We start from the raw sequence: 22,890 nt of genomic DNA, 5'->3' as shown, positions 1-22,890 counted from the left end.
GACAGTAGATAATGAGTACTCTGAGTGATGGCAGAAAGAGAGGAGCTGGTTTTTCTCCCAACACCCACAGTTCCAGCCCGAGAATGAACAGGGCTCCTAAGACTGCCGTACCATGGCAATGAACCTCAGGAGGTCACCTGAATTTGGAACATCTGACGCCTTGTCTTGCTGTCCTCCAGTTTGCATCTTTCTGTTCCAGAGAGATGTCAGCTATTATGCAGAATCAGTTAATCTTTCTCTGGTGGTATAAGGGTCACGCTAATGAATCAGGCACAGATCTCACCTTCCTATAACCTTCACTCTAGTGAAGATGACCAAGCAAAGCTATTGAGAAGAAACCCAGGTGACAAGTATTTCAATTGCAGAGTTTCCATCAACACTAGCCTGCTTCCATTGAAGCAGGCTCCTTGAGTGGAGGACAAGACTTGAGAAAGAAGAGGCAGAGAGGCAGTGTGGTGATGCACACCTATAATCCCAGTAGCTTGGGAAGCTGAGGCAGGGGGAACTCGAGTTCAAAGCCAGACTCAGCCAAAGTGAGGCACTAAGCAACTCAGTGAGACCCTGTCTCCAAATAAAATATAAAATAGGCTGGGGATGTGGCTCAGTGGTCGAGTGCCCCTGAGTTCGATCCATGGTACCAAACAACAATAAAAAAAAAAAAGAAAAGAAGAGGAGGAGGCAGAGAGGAATAGGGAAATATTGCTAGATTTATTAAATACAAGATACCTGATTGAGTTTGAATTTCAGACAAAAATCAAATAACATCTAACTATAAGTATGTCCCCAAAATTTTTTGTAGTTTTTCTGAAATTTAAATTTAATGGAGTGTCTTGTTTTCTTTGGTCATCCTGTGTGGTGATACCAGACACATTGCCCCCGCGCCCCCATCAGTGTGATTGGAACAGAAAGAGAAGCATGAATGAACACCAGGAGAGGTAAGAATATACTAGGAGCCACAAAGCACACAAACCTTTATTCTGTAGGCATTTTGGAGTTAGGGAAGTTTATCAAGACAGGGGAGGGTTGGATCCACACAGTCAATATTTAAAAACTGTGACTTCATGTCCACATGGAGGGTAGACTGTGAACAATGGGTGGGACCTAGAGATATGGGAAGGAGTTGTAAAGGTAAAAACTGGTCTAGAGCAAGGGCAAAGAGGCCTGAACTAGGGTGATGGCTTCAAGGATAGAAAGGAGGGGCAAAATATAAGAGGCATTTCAGAGTTAGATAAAAAGAAATTAAAGATAAATTAAATATTAAAGGTTGACTTGCTTAATTAAGCCATTTCAGTACTAATATATCCGGACTTTTAAACTCCTCTCAATTAATCCATTAATCTAACTGAAGCAAGAAGGTGCCAAATCCATGTGAGTGTGGAGGTTCCTCAGCTCTTGCCTGCCTTTTGCTTTTGCTTATAAATCCAAATTTGTTTTATGTGCAACTCCAGACGCACAGGCCCCCTGCTCACATTACCAAATGTAATCGGGCACATTAATATGTACATGGGCCCTCAGTGCATACTGAGCTTTTCTCCTCAAGGGGAACTGCCTGCTGGCTTGTGGAGACCAGGAAACTAATTAGCATCCTCCCCCCACCAGAAAAAAAAAAACCTGACAGTGATAAAAAGGGAAGTCAATGAGATTAGACAGATCGAGCCGAATCAGATTTAATTGGAAGCACATAAAGAAGAGTTTATGAAACGAAAACTCTCAGAGAGGACCAGCTGTTGGCTCATGAGCTCGAACAGAGCAAGGAGACCTGCCATTGACACTGAGTCCTGCAGCCTGGGAAATTAGATGGTGCCCCATCTATATGGAATTGAGAAACTTCAGGGTCAGGCCTGTGCAACTGCTTTATAAGGAAGAAAGAAAGAAGACAATGGAGAGAAAGCATTTGAGTGGAGTTTGGTGTGTGTGTTTATGGTGCGGGGAGAGAGGAGAGTCGGTTCTCACTCTCCCATCTGGGATAGACCCTCATACTTAACAGACTTTCAGAGATCCTTGATTTGATGATACTTTCACAGGTGTTTTAGAAATGTGGGAAGGAGCACTTTTGGTGGGCACCTCAAATGGGTGGTTTTAAATGTAAGTTTTTATAATTATTAGACAGAGGAGCCAGTAGATCAGAAGATGAGAGCTGCCATTGAGAAGAAAATTTATTACTCATAGTTCTCAGTAGGAACAAACATAGGGTAGCACCAAACAGAGGGAAGAGGAAATGTGAACATGAGCCTATACAATGGTTTCTAAGAGAAGGAACAGGTGAGTTGGATTAAGTAGGTTTAAAATTGATTTTTTTTAATAAAATGTCATTAGATTATGGGGCATAATGGATTCCTCTAGTTATCTCAAACCTGGCCTTGGGTAATCACTGAGGCAGGAGATAATACCCCAGAGTATGAGAGCCCCATAAAGGAGGTGATGGGAGTGGGGGCTCTAGCCTGGAGGGTTTGCACAACAAGTGCACGCTCACAGGCCAGACACTTATTATCTCTGGGAAGTGTCTAGCCTGGGAGGGGCAGTCCCTCCAGAGCCATTAAGGCCCCAAGATGTTAATCATCAGATTACAGAAAGTAAAAAGGCATGATTAATATAAAGGGGGTGGTACAGGCTGGGGATGTAACTTAGTGGCAGAGCAATGCCTAGTATGTGAGAGGCCCTGGGTTCAATCCCCAATATCCAAAAACAAAACAAAACAAGCAAATAATAACTTTAAAAGAGTTTAAAAGAAAGTATAAGGAGGAAGGCAAGTATCTCAGGGAAATTAGTAGAAGAAAGGGAACAAAAATGTGGGTGAGAAGAGGAAGGGGAGATGCTAGGGAGTGATACTAACCAAATTATACTGTTATATTAGGTGCATGTGTGAGTATGTAACAAGAATTGTTAGGTACACCTATAATGCACCAATAGAAAATGTTGAAAAAAATAAATAAATGAAGGGGATGATGCAGTAGTCTTCAGTGTGCAAAGCTGTGGGATAGCAGGTGTCCTATGAAGTGTAGGACAGCCTAGCCCGACGAAGAACAGTCCTTAACTTGACCCATCAAACATTCCTGCAAGTGAGAAGTCCCTTTAGTTATCCCAGCTTAGACACATAAACCCAAAGTTTCTGTGCAGTTTCCATGTATAGCACATTGAATTCTGCAGGAATGCAACCCTGTATAACTAAGCAGAAGACTATCAAGTGATGCTAACGCTGGTCATCATTTCATAGCACCACACTATCCATAGTGATGCCACTTAGTGCTTTTGAATTTGCAGTGCCACACAGCCTTCATTTGGCCCATGACATGCAAATATATGACAGAAGAATTGTACTGCATTTAACACTAAGATTTTTAACTTAGCAGAGGTTAATGAAATGCACTAAACATCATTATCAAAAGGCGAAGTAATTTATATTACTGCCATTTTATATATATATATATATATATTTCAATATGAAATATATATATATATTTCAATATGAAATTTATATATATATATATATTTCAATATGAAATATATATATATATATATTTCAATATGAAATTTATATATATATATATATATTTCAATATGAAATTAGTTGTGTAAAAATTATACATTGAAATGACTAACATGAAAGCTTTCAATTACTTTTCAATCTTATTCTGATGCTATTTCCAAATATCTACCCTCTTGGCATCTCTATATCACTGTTTCTTTGGTCAATTCATCTTCTATTTTCTATCACCTACTAAAGAATAAATCTCTAAAGTTCTTAAAAACATGGGGATTGACTGGAGGCACTGACACGGAATGGAATTATAAAATAAGAGGCAAATCTTTTGCCATGTGTCCTCATTCCCTGGCCCGTGTGATGACACAGGAAATTACTTGGTAGGTTGATTTTAAATAAGACTCAGATCACTTAGAATAAGGAAAGTTCTTTCATCCATTTCAATCATGTCTAATTTTTCTGCCTATACTTTTCTACTTGAATATAAGCTTTCTCCATCTTTGTATTACATATATTTAAGTCTGACCTGTCATTACTCACTTTCATATGAAGTTTTATTCTAGTGTCTACATTTATGCATTTCCTTTACTTTTAGTTCCACTAATGGCTTTGGATCATTTTCAATCCAGACTTACTCCTCATAAGGGCAAGCATCTGAATACCTCCCTCTGTGTGCTGATGAAGTCAGACCTGAGCAATGAGAACTTATTGTTTTATTACAAATTGCTTCCTATTTCTCTTTCATGTTGCAATTAAAACATTACATTATTCTTCTTGAATTATACATGGATATAGGTTTTATTACCTACAAATATCATTTCAAAGAGAACTTCTAGAAACTGCCGTACAACTTGTAGATGTGAAAGCCTCTTCAACATTTTCTATCATTTTTATTGTTTGTTGTTATTGGCTGACTTTGTCAAAGTTGAAAATGAATGCTTTATAGAATTAAAGGACGTGCAAATTGCCAGCACTAGAACTTTAACTTTTGAAATGGGAAGAATCAGCAATTTCATGATAATAAAGGAAAAATATTCATTGCCATCTTTGGCTATATCTATGTCTTTTATTTTTAAATTTGTGTTTTAAAGACTTTGTTGCTTTGATGTTTTATTCTGGAATAGACTCTGATCTTCCTTCCTATCTAGCCTATGGCTAAAATTGTTAATGTAATCACAAAAAAAGAAACTATTAAAAATCCACCACTTTCTTTCTCTAAACACAATGTAGAGACGGGAGTTCATAATTTAAAGGTGGCTGAAGGTCCTTTCCCCTTTACTTCCCTTTACAAGATGTGGAATCCAGTCTAGCTGGGAATCTTAACTTATTTGAGGTCATAAAACACATTGGCCTGATAAAAGAAAGGGTGAAGATGTCCCCTGGCAAAGAAAGGTGCATCCAGGTGGATTTAAGAGAGACTTAGAAAGTAAAATTAGCAGATCTTTGTCTCAGTTTGAGTGTGGTAGGGTGAGAACCAATTTTGAGGGAGCTAGAGGCTCCTCAAATTAGTGTATTGGGAGAAGCTAACCACGAGAGATTGCAGGAGTGGGAGCATGAAGATATGGGCTGACATTGCAACTGTCACCTAATGGGAAGGCAGGGAATGTGGAGCCTGAAACAATGGAAGAAGAAGAGATGTGGAGAGGAGCAAGAGATGCTGGTTTTCCCTAAAAGAATGACAGTAAGTTTCAAATTCAGAAAATTCACACAGCTTGGTCCCATAGGCCAGGGTAGATCCAAAAGACAGTCAATTTTGGTACTTTAATCTGCGAGTCCTCTAGATAACATTTCTTTTTTTCTTTGAGCTCATTTAGTTTTGGTGGTGGTGGTGGTGGGGGGAATAACAAAGCTCTTCTGCAAAGTCACCAGCTTAGCCGATACTCCCTTGACTCTTGGGATGAGGAGTGACTCAGTGGTCTCTGGGTGGGGCCTTTTCCACCAGCACTCAGCTGCTCTGAGCCAAATTGCCTTCCTGCTTCAACTCAACTTTCTTCTCTCAAAGATGACCTTGGGAGTGGTCACTTTTGCACAGCAGACCCCTATCTCAAGGCTCCATCTTTTCTAAATTGCAGTAAAAATCCATAGCAAAATTTAAAACCTGAATCATTTTCAAATGTGTAGTTCAGTTGTGTGTATGCGCACCAACATGGTAGTACCAGCATCACCCTCGCTCATTTCCGGAAATGCTTCACCTTCTCAAAATAAAACTGTCCCCATTAAATTACAATCCTTCACTGCTTCCTCCCCAGAGTTCCTGGAAACTCCCATTCTTCTGTCTGTCTCTATGAGTTTGCCTGTTTTAAGAGCCTCATATAAAAGTGTCCTTTTGTTACTGGGCAACTCAAAGCTCCTGTTTAGAGGGTCAGGAGATGCTAACCAGGAGACAGAGTGGGACTGAAGAAGTGGGTGCAATCTCCTCAAGGTTCATCTGTTTTACAGAAGGTGTCAGAAATTCCTTTCTTTCTAAAGGTAAGTAAGATGCATTGTATGAATATATCATTCATTGACAGATATTTGGGCTGCTTCCACCTTTTGGTTCTTGTGAATAATGCTTCTATAAATATGGGTGTACAAATATCTCATTTAAACCTTGCTTACAACTCTTTTGGAGGCTCAGTCTTTTCAGTATTTCTTGCTCTCGCAAGGAGTCTTTTCTGATAGACTCATTTCTCTATTTCCTTTCTTCATTCCAGCCTCTCCAATGCATTCAGATCTCATTTATCAAAGTCCTCTAGAAAGCCCGTGATGTGCTCACCTCTATATTCCCCTCCTCATTCATAATCTCTTTCCCCAGAGAAATGCTTTTGTAAGTTTTTGTACATCATATGTCCAGGAGATTAATCACTGATGTCCAGAGCTGCCAGAAGCAGGGAAAAAAATGAGAAAATAAATGAAAATCTCATTCTATTCAAGGGTCCAAACAAGAGAATCCATATACATCTACAAGTTCAAGCTGCAAACTCATCATCAGAAATGGGATACAGAGCCAGCAAGCAGCAACCTGAGAGATTAAGAATGGGCACAGACCAAAGGCAGGAGGAGAGAGAGAAAGAACACCAGAGAATGTCAGAAGCCTGACACTCGTGTTCCTTCCCAGATTAGGAACTGAGTGGATGTTGCAGACATCAGAGGAAGTGACTTCAAACCCTACAGTAGGAATGGAGCGCTACTGCCAATGGATCTCCTTACCTGTCCCCTCACCTATAATCCATCTTACCTACAACATATATCATTATCTTTTGAAAGACACTGTCTCCTTGGGATTAAAACAAACTGAAAACTTCTACACCATAAATTAAAAAAAAATGCAGAGGCAACACACAGAATGGGAGAAAAATATTAGCAAACCACGTATCTGATACAAGGACAATGTCCAAAATATTTAAGAAACTCCTAAAATTCAAAAGTCAGAAAACAACCTAAATTTTAAAAGGGCAAAGGACCCAAACATTACTTAAGAGAAGACTTAAGAAAGGCAAATAGGTTCATGAAAAGATGCTTAATATGACTAATCATCAAATTAAAACAACAGTGTTCTTTCACCTCATACTTGTTCAGAAGGTAACTATATATACAAAAAAAAAAGTAGGAGGAAGTGTTAGGAAGCAGATAAAAGAAAAACTTTGAATACTAATGTTGGAAATGTAAAGTGGTGCCACCATGAAAACAGCTGTGGATTCCTCAAAAAAAAATAGAACTATTATATGATCTTATATCTCCATTTTTGAGTATATATCCAAAGAAATTAAATCAGTATGTTGTAGAGATATCAGCACTCTTATGTTCATTGCAACACTATTCATAAGAGTCAGGATGTAAAAACAAAAATGTTCTGTGATGACAGATGAATGCATAAAGAAACTGTGATACACTCACAGTTTTAGTCAGGTTTTTTACCTCTGTTACCAAAAAAAATCTGATGAGAACAATTTTAGAGGAGGAAAACTTTATTTTCTGGCTCACGGTTTCAGCGGTGTAAGTTCTTGGATGCCCAGCTCCATTGCTCTGGGGCAGAGGTGAGACAGACTACCATAGCAAAAGAGTATGATGATAAAGGTAGGTCATTAGGGTGTCTTTGAGGTATATATTTTGCCCTTTGTGAGTGCAGTCTCATTCTCTGCTTCCTAGTGACCACATTCTGAGACACTTTCCTCCACCACACTCCTGCCATGATATTCTGTCTCACCTAAGGCACAGAATGGAGTTGACTGTCTATAGCCTTTGATCTCTGAAGCCATGAACTGCAAGCTGACTAAAATGTACACACACATGTGTACACATACACACACACACAGAGGATACATATATATACACACGTACACACAGATATTTATTATTCTATTATATATGCTATTCAGCCTTTAAAAAGGAGATCTTGCCATTTGTGACAACAGGAATAGACCTGGAGGACATTGTGTTAAGTGAAATCAGATACAGAAATACTATGTGATACCATTGATTGAGCAATCTAAAACAGACTCAAAAGCAGAGTGCAATAATGGTTACTAGAGGCTAATGGGAGAGGGAAATGAGAAGGTATTAACCAAAAGATACAAAGTTTCAGTTATACAAAATGAATTACTCCTAGAGATTTGCTTTACAATATTGTGCCTATAGTTAACAATATTTACTGTACACTTAAAATTTTGTTAAGATAGGGGGTGGGGATGTGGCTCAGTGGTATACTGCTTGCCTAATATGCATGAGGTCCTGGGTTCAAACCCCAGCACCATGAACAAACAAGCAAAAATTGTTAACATGATAATTCTTATGTTAAGCCGTCAAGAAAGAGAGGAGGAAAAGGGAGAAGAGAAAGGAAAGCTACTTCTATCTGCTCAGGACACATCCACATTCAGTTCTTCCTAAAAAGAACACACCTAAATCTCTGAATCCCCCTTAAGGAAGAGGAGGACTAAAAGGGTATTCATCACCAAAACTGCTAAGTTAAATTCTTTCAGCCAATATCACACTCGTTTGATCTAAACTGTATCTATCGCTCCACTATGTATGTGTATGTGCCCCTTCCTTATAATTTGTTTTTTTCCTCTTTTTATTAAATCATTTGGCATTTTGAAAAAAAATAATATATTGTTAACTTGTGCCATTTATTTAAATTAAAAAAATAAATGCATGTTCAATGCAAAGACATTGAAAGCAGAACATCCACAATTCCACATGAACTTCAGGGCACATCAGCCCAAATTGTGTTGTTTCTTTTTTTAAAAAAAACCTGATTGTTCTTATGTTATATGCTTTGTCTCATAAGACAGCTTTATACCACAGCAGCATATGACCTACCTATTCCACATCAATATATGTTTTTATAAAAGAGAATTCAAGAATTGAATACTCTTTCATAGTAATACAAACTTACATATGTAACAGAAATCACCTAATAAATCTGCTATTCTCAGAAATGTAGGTTTGCCCGTTTTTTTTATTTTATGAAGAATCTGTGATAAAAATATTAATATCTTTTGGACTTTTTACATATTTGTATCAAAGAGAATAAACACTTTAATGATTTTATACATATTATAAATTCAATATTTGATGATAGCAGTCAGATTAAGATCACCAGCAATTTTTTTTCCTTTCCCTCTACATATTTCTCCACTGATCATAATCATTTTTGTCATATTTTCTAGTCAGAGAAGAAAAATGCTATCCTCTATGTCTTTGTAATTTTATGCTCCTGTGTGACATGAAGTCTTAAGTTTATTAGATATAAACTTTTCTTTTTTTAATGAAAGATTTGTTCAAGTTATCTGCAAGAGTTTCTATTGACACGCATTATGTTCTTTCTTTCTTTCTCTCTCCCTCCTCCTCTTCCTCCTCCTCATCTTCCTCCCCTCCTCCCCCATCCTTTCCCCTCCTCCTCCTCCATCTCTATCTCTATCTCTATCTCTATCTCTATCTCTATCTCTATCTCTATCTCTATCTCTATCTCTATATTTCTCTCTTTCTGTCTACTGAGGATTGAACCCAGGGGTGATTAACTACTGACCTACATACCTAGCCCTTATTTTTATTTTGAGACAGGGTCTCATTAAGTTAATTAGGGCCTCACTAAGTTGCTGAGGCTGGCCTTGAACTTGTGATCCTCCTGCCTCAGCCTTTTGAATTGCTGGTATGGGCCACCACACCAAACAACATGTTATTTTTAAACTTGATTTGAGAATTTTAACTTTTCTTTCAATGAGTATTTAAAGTTTTATAAGCTTATAAATTGTCCTATCATTTTAATTATTTGAATATTTTGAAATATTAACAAATTCTTATCAAAGGAACTTGTGAACTTTTATGATTTATGTCTTTTATATTTAGAAAGTCCTTCCCTCATCTGAAAATCACTTTTTCCTGTTTCTATTTTTCATTATTTTAGTGTTATTTGGCAGGGGGCGGACATAATAGTGCAAGGGATTAAAACCAGGGCCTTAACTATGCTAGGTAAGTACTCCATCACTAAGCCACATACCCAGCCCTCTTCATTAATTTCAATGATATTTATTTCCAAAGAATTTATGAATAAGAGTTTTACCTTTTTAAAAATTAAAGAATATCATATCCTTTCCCATTAATTAAAAATGTCAATTTTATCACAGTAAATGATAGACCCTTGGATCAGTTATGAATTTTCTAATCTATTCCATTGCTCTGTGTTCCATGAGCATGCCATTGTTTAAATCCTTGTCAATTTATAGTGAGAATCTTATGTAAATCATCAGCCATCTCCATTCTTCCTCATCATTTTTAATAATTTGGGGTCATTATTACAGATTTATATTTCTAGCTATCCTTCAGAAACATTTTATCAACTAAAAACATATTCCTCTCTTTGGCACTTTTATTTCAATGACTTATGTAAGTTCCATTATATTACATTAACGAAATGCTGCATATTAGATGTTACATTATTTAAAACCATAGAAATTTGTACATTAATTGGAGAAAATCAACACACTCATAATGATGAATATCCCTGTTCACTGATAAAGCATCTCTTTTTATTCATTCAACTATAAATTATATTCTTTGCCATTTTAATTTTTTGATACATATTCTCTTTTACATTGATTCATGATGAGAGACCATTTTATTGCTTTTAAGAATGAAATTTCTTGCCATTTATACTGTGTATTTATTGCTGATATACAGTAATGCTTAAAATTTTTGTGTATCTATGATCAATCATTGTACCATTTTTCAGTTGAATTTATACAAACTAGAAATAATAATGGGTTTACCTCATTTTTTGATATTTCTGTTTTGTCTCTTCTGGCAGTAGCTAAAGCTTTCACTTAGCATTTAGTTTCTTGTTTATCATAAACACCTACAGGGGACACTGAGAGCTACAGGGGTGCCCTGAGCTAGAAGATAGTCAGCTGCTCCTCACCCTGAGTCCTCTCATTCCCTCTGCACCCTCCCTACTGCACTGAGAACACAGAGAATTCCCAGACCTTCCCCAGTCTTCATGGCCCGCAGCCCCTTGGCCAGCATCTGTTAGGCAGGAGACTTCTGTGAACCTGATGAATGTCCCTCTATGTGCATTTTCACCCCTTCTCCTCTCACCTTTTCCATTCTTACTCCTACAACATCAGTGCCTCCCGGGAGATTAGATCATCCTCACCAAGACACAGGCAGTGGAGGAATGCTATCCATCTCAAATTATTATTATTATCATCATCATCATCATCATCATCATCATATCCAAAAGCCTAACTACATCTACCAGCTACAGCTATGGCTCCCTTTTGTTCAAATTCAGCTCAGTTATGCTGCAGAAGGATGCAGAATTGGAAGGCAGCCAGGACTGCTTTCTCTGATATCTCTCTATCTCTCTCTCCCCTCACCCTCTCTCCCTTTTTCTCTTTCCTGAAACTTGTTCTACCAGGGGGCTCTTTCACTGCAAATGCCCAGAGGGCCTGAGAAGTTGGCTATGCCCTGGCCTGGCTTGACTCATCTACCTTCTAGTCTGGGAAAACAGTTTGTTCGCATAGGACTTCAATCTAATAGAAAAAGGTTGATGTGGGATTTGGAGGGAAATCTAATTGAGTTCCTTTACTTTACTATAATATATGAAAATATTGCCCCCAGGATCCTCATGCCTCATGTCCTGATGGTACAAAGGAAATCAGATCACTATTGGCCCCCAAACACATTTCACCTCATCTCATCATTGCTGTAGGTATCTCGTTTTTGCTAATCTTTGTAGGATGCTTCTCTTTCAAGTCATCAGCTACTTTCTATTCAGATAAGTTTCCTTCATATTAATTTTCTATGCTGTGATGATCACTTCCTCGGCAAATCTAGGTTTCCTCGTCCTTTGACAAATGACCATTTCCTGTGCCCTTTATTCCAAAGATGCGTACCCCTCTCAGGAGTGATAGCCACTTTACCCTTATTCTTAGTGACTTCCTCCTCGTCCTCCAGGACTGCATCTTCATCTATCCAGACCAGGTGCCGTGAACCATCCATTGGCTCTTTGTGTGTGAGCTATGGGCATTTGAGCATATGAGGGGACTGGTCTGGCATTGGGTGCTGATGGGGCTATGCAAGGCAACGGTGCCTTTCCTCTCACTCTGCCTGTGATGCCACACAGCACCTGAGATGGGTCAGGACATCACCAAGCAAAACTCCACCCTTCAAAACTCTACCCCTTGCCTTATTTGGGTGAAATATTCTATCAAATGTCTTTTGCCCAATAAACAGGGGGGTTCCAGGTGTGCTCTCTCTCTTGCTTTTTCCAGTGATGCCCAGCATGGAGCTGACACTTGGGGTCACCGAGCAGTGCTGTCCTCGACCTTAGAAACTCACATTTGTGTTTTGTGTAGTTTCTTCACCTTTTTCTCAGTTTATTGATGCAGCCAGCTCCTCTGACCCTAGCACATCTTGCCAGCTCGGCCAGCTGGTGACAACCAGTTTTGATTTTTTTATGCTCATTACTGCTTCTTTACCATTTATATTGACATCACATGCCTATCTTGTAACATTTCTTTCTTTTCAATATCCAACTTTTTCTCATATAGTTTGCTAAGGCCTTTGCAATTCTTTTTTCATAATCTCTTATTTCCTACAGTCCATCTTTTCTTAAATTTTATTCCAAGTATCAAGATGATACATTCTAAGTTTTACCAAAATAATGCCCTCTCTCTACTATTTAATGTCATATTTTCCTCCTTTTCTGTAAAATAAGTTTTTCAATGACCCACATTGTTTCTACATGTATCTGTCCTTAAAGAATGCATGATCTCTCCAAGTCTGGAATGTGTTTTCACAGACAGAATTAACTAGGCTTTTTGTTCCCCCCTTCTAACTCTCCATTTTCACTTGCATGTAATTGGAATTTCCATTTATCACTCTTAATTTTAAAGGATAGATTCCAGTTCTTTTGGAAATATGTAGTCAAAGTCATATTTATATTCAGCAAGAAAATTCAATACCATCAAAACATTGTTTCTAACTTTTAAAAAATTAAGTGTGATTTATGCTTTTGGGGGCATGAATCATAAAAGTAAAGGCACACTTCTTTCCCTCCTAACCAAGCAGAGACAATCCACCCTTGGTGATTCTCCCTGTGATGGGTGTGCTCATCTTCCAACCCCCAGGGAGTGTTCTACACACTGAAAAAAAGTGAACCACACTTGGAGAAGCCCTACTGATGGCCTTGAGTGTGGAGATGGCTCCTGACCCTCAGCCAATCCAATTCCAAGCCCTCCTGTTCAGCCTGGCCACCTTCCATATTTTCCCACCAACCAGCTGCCGGTTGAGGACATGGTTCCTCCACTTCCCTTGGTTAAGCTCCTTGTCCAGGGTACCCTGATCCGTAGCCTACTGTCTGGGAGCCATCATCATCATGGGCCTCAGATTCTCTTTCCCCAACTCCCCTCATGCCCATCTCCCTCAGATACTCCACTGGAAAAATTAGGAGCCTTTCTGAATATGATTGACAGAGCCTACCCATTGGAATTTGCTAAGTGGGCTTGGTGGACTTTCACCCTGTATTTGTTTGGTTTAACCCCTCACCTGACCTTTGACTTTTCACCTGGAATGCAAGCACCTCAAAAAGTCACTGCTCCTTTTAAAATATGTCCTATGAGTTCCCTTTCAGATATCTTCTATAAGAACAAATAATTATACTAAAATTCATATAGGTAGGTTTAAACTATTTTTTAAGTTGACTTTATTATAAAGTGCAGATTTCTTACCAGGAATCAAGTTGCTGAAGTACCATCCACATAAAAAATAAAGGCTTGAATCAAACAGAATCATCCAGCAAACCCAGCCAAATGTCATGCCCCCTGGTTCTGGAGCCTGGTACATATTATTCCACTGGATCCCTGGTAGAAAAGGTCAGAGTTAGAATTGCACTCCCTCTTTGACTGTAGATTTTGGTGAGACGAGTTAATAAATTCTGGAGGCTCAAGTAGAGCTGAATAAAGGCAAAACAAAAGGAAAGTCAATACTATTGACTGAATTCTTTAAAGGAAATGTTGGCTTTCTGCGTATACATCTATTTCAGTGTGTCAGGTAGAGGAAACCTTGGTATCATTTTAATTTCTACCATTTAAAAAAATTGTAAAGGTCACCTTACTTACCTTCAGTATTATTTACTCAACTAAAAGCCATTCACATTATGGGAAAATAAGCATTTCTTTTTTGGTAAGTAAAAAGAAGACTCCTGAGAACACAAATTCTAAATTTTTAATTCTCTCTGCTCTTGGAAAACACATAAATAGACACAAAAATATCTTTTGAATCCTATTTACATGGGAAATACAGGGTGGGAAAGAATTTGTTTTCTTACAGTGCTTCTGAAATTTATTTACAGATTAAAATATAAGTTTAAAAAGACATTCATTTTTCAAATGTTTCCTATAATACTAACCTATAACTCAATAATAATACATGTTTTAGTCTTTATCCACTTGTTGGAATTGGAACCAAACTATTCAAATAGTCTAATAGAGACCATTTTTCTTCTGAATTTCTAATTTGCTTTAGTTTAAAGATTAGTTTGAGGAATACAGGAGGAAACATTCAGAATTACTCGTCTATTTAATAACAACATGTTTTATTGAAAATGTCAGGGAAACCTAAGAACTACAAATTAAGTGGCTGATGTAACAAGAGCTAGAGTTTTATAGCATATATTTTACCTATCTTTACAGAAATCATAAAAATATCTAAGAAATTATCTATGCTTGTTTAGAAGTTCAGTTGTCAAAATGTCAAGTAAAAAATTCTGTCAACAATTTTTTAAAAAACTGATTTTAAGCTGTATTAATGGGAATGAAATATGTTTAAACTGGAGGAAATAGCTGTGTTCTGTTCTATACTGGTTATGCTGCAACCCAGAAAATAGTAAAGATAGGAGCTGATAAATTCCTTAGTCGTTGTCATTTGTAAGAGGGAACTATAGGAAAGTAGAAAGAAGGAGCAGAGGAACCCAAGAGATGGATCCTAATTCAATAATACTCTAGCAAGGTGGAATATAAGGGCACATCTAGAAGATTCTGGAAGGTCCCTGTGTTGAGCATGTATCAAGGATGTCCAAAGAAAGGTCCAAGCACTATCTGGGTGTTTGATTGATGACATCTACAGGAAGATGTCATCAATCAAACACCAGGGTTATTCTTGATTGTTCTCAAAATGGAGACAAATTGATGGTGGGAAGTATTTTAATCAATGAAATCAAATATCAGAATCTCCTTCCAAATGCTTCACTTGGTAATGTAGCCTTTCTACTATATCACTTGCAGAATACCTATAAGTTTCCAAAAACCTGAGTCACTGAGAGTCATTTTCCAAAAATGTGTCCTCTTACCTGCCTCTTGTCCTTCCAGGAATGTAATGAAAAATACTCCTTGTCCAAAGGCAGTTGTTGAGAGGAGGCACTGCCCACAGATTGGTGGAGTAAGGAGAAAAACAGTACATTAGTGTTTGATTGGGACCACAGAAAATCCACAATACCAAATTCAAAGAGAGACACCATGACACTTTCTGATTCCGAGGATGCCAAACCATTGCTTCAGGCAGTAATTTAAATATCTGAGCCTGAAAGTCTTAGCAGACTGTCAACCCTCTCTGAACAGTGTGCTAACAAGCTAGTTTTTAATGTTAAAAGGAATTACTTCTCTTTTCTGCAATGCTTGAAGTGTCATAAATCCAATGCACTGTATACAGAAATGTGTAACAAGAAACAGTAGAAAATGGAATGGAGCAATTTACTGTTTTTTTTTATTATTAAGTGAATGCCCTGGAGCACACTGCAAACAGACTGATGGAATATGGACATTATTCTACACTAGAAAGAGAGTGTACTGAAGGAAAATGTTATTTTATCTTCAGTGGGGAGGACCTATGTCAGAAAACAAAAAAATAGAAAGCCTATTGAAAAAGCATCTTACATTTACAAATATAATGTACCAGAGTTAGATTTTTTTCCAATTGTTAGAAAACATTTGAATATGTAAAAAGGAAATCAAGTATTGAATATATATAAACCTTAAATATAAAGACTGAAGTAAAAATAAAATTGACAGCATTAGAAATTTAGCTCAGCTCATCAATGGCTCTTTCTACCCAGTTCTATGGGAGGGACACTAAATGGTCCCACTTGTGTTAATTATTCTAAAAACACCTAATTCATATTAGCACCAAATTATTTGTTATCACAGATGGTGAATTAAGCTATTCAAATCAATAAACACAAATCAACGGACCAAACATTAATTGAATGGAACCATTTTTTACTGTGTATGCATATCAATGCTTTGTGTACATGACTAAAAAAACCATAGCATTCAGTGGTTTATTGGAGTTGAAGAAAAATAATTGGGCTTTCACAGATATATTTCACTCTTTTATACTCATTTATATTATTTTATATAAATGAGTATAAAAGTAATTGATACACTCACTGGGGCTGCCAAGGACTTTCAAAAGACTTTAAATACCCCTCAGATTCCAACCAAATCTCCCTGGTACCTCCTCAAAGTGGCTCCATATACACATCCAAATAGACTGCAATATAAGAAAATCATCTGACCTATTGGAGAACATAAAGACTCAAGCATAATGCAAATGGGTATAGGTATGACACTGATTTAATGAAAGACTGATTTAATAGTGATTTGTTTACCCCTCCCACATTAATTGGGTTCCTGCTACATCAGGCACTGGGCTTGCCGGACAATAGTCATAAAAGAATAAGTTTCTATCTTCTATGTATCTTATATTGCAGACCTGAAAGCATTCTCATTCTTTTTCATAAGGTACATTTTAATGGATGAGCGATTCTGACATTGCTAACAGAGAGATCTTTCCACTTATGTGATGTAATTCATGATGCATCAAGAAAAATGCTTATTTTTTACTTCTAAAATAGCTTTAGAAGTCTATTTCTTTCGACGCATAAAAAAAAGAAACTAAAGTGATATGCATTTTTAAGGATGCCACTGATTTCTCAGAGCCTCCATTACATGAAAAATGACGATTCTTAGTGGGCTGCCATCCAGCAAAACCGCCACAATTTCAATGAACTACTACTGTAAGTTTTTCATCTGTGGGTAGAATAAAGAAAGTAAATATCAGAAATCCTGTTTAGGTCAGAACATGATAAACTGGCAAGTTAAGGGTGGTGGTTTGGTGTTGTTGCGTAGATCCCTGTTTTATTTTATTTTGCACCTTTTCAGAACAACTCACTTACCAGAAATGTCTGAATAACAAAACTTAGTTGGTTGTGCAGAACCAACAGAACTATGTAGGGCAGAAAGCTGATCATGTATGCCAGGCTGGTACACAGGGCTGCTGTATTAGCTTGGCTGAAAAATGCACTCAAGAAGTAACTCAGCATAACAACTGACACCCCAAAATCCAGGAGGAAGAGGAAGATGATGATTGCATTGCTGTAGGTGAAGATGCCACTTGCTTTCAGAATGATGGCCAGAGCAGCACTGCTCAAGGTCAGCACGGCTGCATTCTCCAGGAACCAGGCCAGGAAGTGAGTTGTTGGATGCACTCCCATCATCCGCAGGTACTGTCAACAGAGGGAAAACCCAGAGTTGTCATAGCAGGATGTACCACAGAAAGAACAGGGCAGCTTGTGGGACAGAGAAGGAGTACCAATGGAAGGTAAACTGGCATGACTTGCAAATTCAGCCCTAGAAAGGGCACTTTGATCCAGAGCTCAGCATGTGATTTTCATGAGCACCTTACAAAGTAGGTCTTTACTGCTTCAGGGGAGAACTGAAACTCAGACATTAAAACAATCTCACCAGTGAGAACAGAGCTTCAATGGGTAGGGGCAGGTGGCTTAGACCTCAAGTTTGGTGAACTACAGTCCCATTATGTTTTTTTGTTTACTGAGGGTTTATTATCTTTGTTTTCACTTTTGTTCATTTTGCATTTCATTTGTGTTAGTTTGTTCTCTCTCTCTCTCTCTCTCTCTCTCTCTCTCTCTCTCTCTCTCTCTCTCTCTCTCTCTTTTAATAAGGACAAAGAGAAAGGAAAGAAACACTGGTGCTTACGCACCTTAATTTGGAGGATCACTGCCTGTTGCCTGTTTTAGAAAATATGTTTTTCAAAATACCCCTGGTTGAAGTAATACAGATAAAGCAATTCTTCCATGAAACTACTCTTTTCTCACCAATTGTATTGTGTTATCTTTGGGCATGGTGCTGATGAGTGTGGAAGGAGTACACGTGCCTCTCAGACACACTCTGGCTGGCCAGCTGGCTGGTGGCAGCAGGGAGCCCAGCAAGTGGATACTCAGTGGTGGAGGAGAAACACTCATGAGTAGATAGATAGTAAATGGGAAAATGCTAAACAGGGATGCAAGTGCTCTGCATCATTTGTCAAATTTGAAGAACAGTACATTTAACTTCAACACATTATTTCTGCAAATTAATAAATACTCAATAAGTCAATGACGTGCACCTCTCATGACTGTTCTCACTGCTCTTCAGAAATCAACAGACAGTCACGTCTTCACCAGATACTTTTATCATCTTTCATTCTTTAAGTCTGATGGTTTCAAGTTGCAGCAATATCAGGACAAAAATTCAAGGCCTTCGCACAGAGTTCTAATGACAGATTAAGGAGGAAAGTCTGCTGTTAAGTCTTTCTAATTTTTATGAAAGTTGCTAAGTGAGCAATGCTGGATTTGATCTTTCAGTGTCATATGGTTCTTCTTTGGTTTTCTTCCATCTCAATAAGAAATATCTGTTAAAATCTGGCAGCACTTCAGACTTCAACATAACCTGATGTTCCTACAATAGGGATGCAGTGGGACCATACCTAGGAGGCCCAGCTGAGAAGAGAGAGGCAAAACAGAAAGGCCTGAGCAAGTCACAGCCCAGGATTCATTTCCAAAGTCTCACAAGCAAGGTTAAGGCCATTTACCTCTTCTATCTGGATCTCCCGCTCATAAACCAGTTTTCGGACCATGCTGGCCACGGATACCATCCAAGTCAACATCATTATCAGAGGGAAAAAGAAACTGACGTTGTTCAAGAATCTGTAAGGGCATATTCAGTCAGCAATTGAGGGCAAGAGAAATTATTCATGAGTACTGCACCCATCTGAGCTTTTTAAAGTCATCTTACAAATCATGCGCCTCCAAGAGCAAGGTCTCAACAGGCCTAGGATTTAGGTAGGGCTGCTGTGACTAGTGTTTCTGCTTTGAAGGTATACAAATGCATGAAGGAGACCCATGCAGGAGACACAACTAATTTTTTTTTTCAGAGTGGAAAACAGAAGTTTATTAAAGGACAGCAGAAAAGAACTTCTCCTGGAGGAAGAGGGGAACCCAAGAGGTGGAATCCAAGACACAACTAATTTGAGGTCCCTCAAGTAGCCACAGCCCAACCCAATCTTCTGACACCTGCTATAGACAGCACAACTCAGAGGAAGGAAAGAGGTCATTGTTCTATGACTTCAATTTCTTCCACTTTAATTGGGACCAACCATTTTCTCTCCTCAATCAATGACAGCAATTGATTATAGGTAATTGTTTATAAAATATGCAAAAACTGGTAAATAAACATCTCCCTATTTCTCCAACATTCACTTTTCAAAATATTCTAACGGGGCTCCATTTCTAATACACGACAAGGACACCATTTAGGTCATGTCCCTAAATCCAGTAAGAAGTTTTCAACACCTTTCCTTCCTGCCTGCCCAGCTGTGTTTGATAACACTGGCCACACGGCCCGTTCCTTCCTTCCCTCACCCCTCTTAGCTTTCAGAACAACACTTGGCTTTCCACCACTGCTAGGCAGCTTCTCAGTCTCCCCACTAACAACTTCTCCTGTACCTATCCTTTAAATGTGGACATTTTAACCCCAATCCTGGGGTAACTGCTGGGTTCTCTGTCTTCCCATGCCAAAGTGAGCTCTAGATTCACACATTAACTATCCATCACTGAAACCAACCAAAGGTGCAAACCATATTAATGGGCCTACGATATATACATGAACCATACAGAAAGAGGCCCTACCATTAAAGACTCCCTCATTCTAACATATGGCAGGGGACATAAAATCAACCAATAAACGAAGAGATTTGTCAAATGGAGTCAGGAAGTGATCAATGCTATGAGGAGGAAAGCAGCAGTTGTTACAAACAATAAAAGGGATGAATTTTTAGACAGGGGCATTAGGCAAGGTCACCATGGAAGAAATATTTAAGCAAAGCGCAGATAAATTGAAGAAATGAGTCACATGGGTATCCATAGGGAGGTGGCTTCTGGTGACGAGAGGAAAGTGCCAGGGACAGAGGTCGGAGCAGACACAACCCAACCAGGTGCAGACAAACCATCCTGAATTAGCAGGCTATGGAATTTGAGCACCAGCTGGGGCCAGATAATGCAGGGACTTCCCCATGTCAAGGTAAGTTCTAGATTTTAGCAGATTAACAAGGGGGATACCAAGAATGGATTCAAAGAAAAGGAGAGGGGGAAACAGTGAGGTGATAAAATTAGGAGTATGGTTTTTAAGAAGGAAACACTAAATTTAACACAAACAATGGACTGTTTAACTGTTAAACAATTAATTCCGGAGGTCAGGGAACCCTCTGGAGAGAGGAGTGGGGACATTATAGCAGGAATGACCATCTGAACAGGAGACAAGGGAGCCATTACAGATGATGACCCTAGAAAAGGAAAAGTTCCAATGGGTCCCTGCAGTGATGGTCTCCAAGGTCCCATCAGACTTCTCCTTCAAGGCATTCACTACAACATGGAAGCTGCTCTCTCAACCTGTGCCAGCCTCCCATGCTACAGGCTCAGGTGATAGGGGACAGTTTCCCACTGAGCCAAACTTTATTAATGAACAAATGAAAAAGGGAATTAACTTTTGTTTTTACTCACTTTTCTGCTTACGACAATTGTTCTGGGCTGTTGGAGAACCACACTTTCTTTTTAATAAGGCAGAGTTAGTTTTATTGATGTGGAAAGAAGCCTACAACGTTATTGCATGAAATACCAGGACACCAGACCATGTAAAATGGTAAATATCTAGCTACCTATATTTGCATAATTGTGCATATGCCCAGGAGTATTCTAGAACAGTGTTAAACCATCCAATTAAGATAGTAATTTTTTTCTAAATTCTGGAATCTTATTTAACTTTGATTTCTTTATTTGGACTTTTCTCTTTATCTATATAGATATAAAAATATATAACACACATGAATTATGTAACATTTATAATCAGCAGTCACTGTAAACCTTAAACAAAAAAAGGTTTTTTTTTCAAAAGGAATGAAGTATATGAAGATAAAGACAGCAGGAAAACATGGGGAAAGGCTGGGGGAAGGGGGAAGGGTAACTGGCCAGGGCACAGCTCACAGCCTCACAGAGAGTTCCCACTTCCATCCTGGTAAATATTCTGGGTCAGAGGCAGATGGAAACTTTCAGTGGAGGAGTTCAATGAAGACTCTAACACCTACTTGAGTTCTAGAAGTTCACTTGTTTGTGTCAAGTGTTCAAGTAAAAATTTTACAATGTACATTTGACACTGACTTTTATGGATTCTATAACTATGGCACCATATACTAAAAAAGCTTTTTTTTTCTTCTCTTTTTTGGTTAATTTTACACATTGCAGCACAACTTTTCATTTCTTGGATTGTACACAATGTAGCGTCATACCATATGTGTTGTCATACATGTACCTAGGGTAGTGATGTTCATCTCATTCCACCATCTTTCTTGCCCCCCCCCATGTTCCTTCCCCTCCCCACCCTCTCTTTTGCCCAAAGTTCCTCCATTTTTCCCATCCCCCTCCCCCTATTATGAATCAGCATCCATTTATCAAAGAGAACATTAAGCTTCTGGTTTTGGGGGATTGGCTTACTCCGCTTAGCATGATGTTCTCCAACTCTATCCATTTACCTGAAAATGCCATAATTTTATTCTCTCTTAATGCGGAGTAATATTCCATTGTGTATATATACCACAGTTTCTTTATCCATTCATCTATTGAAGGGCATCTAGGAGTGCTTCCACATCTTAACTATTGTAAATTGATCTGCTATAAACCTTGATGTGGCTGCATGACTACAGTATGCTGATTTTAAGTCTTTGGGTATAGACCAAAGAGTGGGATAGCTGGGTCAAATGGTGGTTTCATTCCAATTTTCTAAGGAATTTCCATAATGCTTTCTAGATTGGTTGCACCAATTTGAATTCCCACCAGCAATGTTTGAGTGTGCCGTTTCCCCCACATCCTCACCAACATCTACTATTGTCTCTATTCTTGATAACTGCCATTCTGACTGGCATGAGATAAAATCTTAGTTTTGATTTGCATTTCTCTAATTACTAGAGATGTTGAACAATTTTTCATATATTTGTTGATTGAAATTATATGTTATTCTGAGAGTGTCTGTTCAGCTCCTTATCTCATTATTCGTTGGGTTGTTTGGGTTTTTTTTTTTTTTTGGTGTTAAGTTTTTTGAGTTCTTTATATATCTTGGAGATTAGTGCCCTATCTGACATACATGGGGCAAAAATTTGCTCGCCAAATGTAGGCTGTCTTTTCACCTGATTGTTTCTTTTTGCTAAGAAGCTTTGTAGCTTGAATCCATCTCATTTATTAATTCTTGACTTTATTTATTGTGCTTTAGGAGTCTTGTTAAAGAAGTCAGTGCCTAATCCTACATAATGAAGATTTAGACCTACTTTTTCCTCTATTATTCACAGGGTCTCTGGACCAATTCCTAGGTCCTTGGTGAACTCTGAGTTGGGTTTTGTGCATAGTGAGAGATAGGGGTTTAGTTTCATTTTGTTGCATATAACTTTTCAGTTTTCCCAGTACCATTTGTTGAAGAGGCTATGTTTTCTTCAGTGTATGTTTTTGGCGCCTTTGTTTAGTATGAGATAACTGTATTTATGTGGGTTTGTTT

The 22,890-nt window shown here is 38.2% G+C and overlaps 1 pseudogene; it reads right to left on the bottom strand.

The window, feature by feature from the left end:
- Window positions 1–22,890, bottom strand: part of LOC144368937 (ATP-binding cassette sub-family A member 13-like) — a 405,121-nt pseudogene that overhangs the window by 229,573 nt on the left and 152,658 nt on the right.

The sequence above is a fragment of the Ictidomys tridecemlineatus genome, chromosome 12 (assembly GCF_052094955.1).
Source record: "Ictidomys tridecemlineatus isolate mIctTri1 chromosome 12, mIctTri1.hap1, whole genome shotgun sequence".
Taxonomy (NCBI): Eukaryota; Metazoa; Chordata; class Mammalia; order Rodentia; family Sciuridae; genus Ictidomys; species Ictidomys tridecemlineatus.
This window is presented reverse-complemented; position numbering and strand designations above follow the sequence as displayed.